Source organism: Pteropus vampyrus, unplaced genomic scaffold (assembly GCF_000151845.1).
Source record: "Pteropus vampyrus isolate Shadow unplaced genomic scaffold, Pvam_2.0 Scaffold606, whole genome shotgun sequence".
In the NCBI taxonomy this organism is placed as follows: Eukaryota; Metazoa; Chordata; class Mammalia; order Chiroptera; family Pteropodidae; genus Pteropus; species Pteropus vampyrus.
The window spans coordinates 94,815-96,691 of NW_011889387.1; the positions used below are offsets into that span (position 1 = coordinate 94,815).

The window sequence follows — 1,877 nt, forward strand, 5'->3', positions numbered from 1 at the left end:
TAGGGCACTCTTAATGTCCCTGTTCCTCAGACTATAAATGAAGGGGTTCAGCATGGGGGTGACTACAGTGTACATGACTGAGGCCATCACATCATTCCTGGGGGAAGGCAAAAATGCCGATCCAAGGTAAACTCTGATGTCTCTTACATAGAATAAGCAAACAACCGACAAATGAGAGCCACAAGTGAAGAAGGCTCAGTATTTCCCGCCTATTGACGGAACATTCAGAATGGAGGAAGCAATTTTATAGTAAGAAAAAAAGATTCCTGAGATAGGGAGAAAACAAAAATACATGACTATGTTATTGGTGAAGGTTTCAAAGTAAGCAAGGTGAAAGAGTTAAGAACAGTCACAGAAGAAACTAGAAATTACTACATCCTTGTAGCAGGTAAGTTTTAACACTATCGAATTGTACAGCTGGGAGTCCAAAAGTTTGATGAAAAATGACATCAAACTAAGAAGCAGCAGAGGCATGAGTTCTTGATGACTGAGTAGTGCAAAGGGTGGCAGATGGCCACAAACCGGTGATAGGCCATTGTAGTCAGCAGCATACCATCCATACATCCAAAAAGGATCAAAAAAGACATCTGAGTCAGGCAGCCCCCATAGGAGATGAATCTACTTTCAGCTTTGGGGCAGTGGTAGAGGTAAAACAGATGTCAGCCATGGAAAAGTTGGACAGAAAGAAGTACATGGGGGTGTAGAGGTGGGAATCCAAATTGACAGTCAGGAAGATGAGAAGATTCTCCAATAAGGCAACCAGGTACATGGACAAGAAGAGCCCAAAGAGCAGAGGCTGAAGTTCTAGATCATCTGAGAGTCCCATGAGGAAGAATTCTGAGACACGTGTTAGTTTCATGGTTCTATGTAGCTTGGACACCTTTTGAAAAGGAAAATAGGTTTGGAAAATGTAAATAAGTAAATGGGCACACAGCATTGTTTCCATATTCTGGATTCAAACAATTGACTTGTGAAGTCATACACCCCAGTACCTTCTGCAGTATTTCTCAGTATGACAAATTCTTTCTTCTTAAAATTGTTCTCTTATTTGTTTCAGTGTTATTTACCTCTTTTTTATGCACACTCACTTGAGAGAAACTTGACTGAAGAGTATCAGAAGAACAAGAAGATTCAAGATAACAAATCCATGATCATAGGAAAATATAGCGTGCTTCGTTAAGACAAAAATATAGAGTAAGAATTACCCTTCCCTCTTGAAGGAAAAAAATTCTAATTCAAAGAAATTAAGAAATAGCTAAGTAGGTCTTATTTTATATGAATGCAATGCTAAGAAGTTACTTTATTTTAAATATCTAAATACAGTACAAGGCAGGACTGTATAATCGAGATTCTAAATTCAGTTGAATGTTCATAATCAAAAGTTATATTATCTAATAGTTATCTTCACGAATTTTATCAGTCTTTGGTTTTCTCTTTTCTCCTTAGAAATAAGTGCTTTGTATATAATTTCTATCCTTGGCATTAGTGTACTTCAAATTTTTTATATGTGGTTTAGTTAAATGCACATAAATATACAATGTCAATGACTACAAAGATGGCATTAGTGTGCATAAAATCTGACAATGATTAAACAATAATGAAATTTAAGAAAAACTTGAAATTTGTTATGTCATTGTTTTTTTTCAATCCTATACAATATTAGCAAAATATCTGGTGTTTGGAACTGTTCTTTGCTTTTTTTGGACTCTCTTCTATAATGGCATGATAAAACTACTTCATTGTTTTTCTTTTTCCAAGCTTTATTGAAGTATGATTGATAAACTAAAATTATATCTATGTACATATATGGTAAAACATGACAGTTTCTTTATTGTGCAACATGATGATTTGATACATATATACACTGTGAAAAGATT

General features: G+C 35.2%; 1 pseudogene; it reads right to left on the reverse strand.

Annotated features, from left to right (window-relative positions):
- The window catches only part of LOC105308656, a 1,174-nt pseudogene extending 315 nt beyond the window's left edge, over positions 1 to 859 (reverse strand).
- Positions 860 to 1,877: the final 1,018 nt, after the last annotated feature.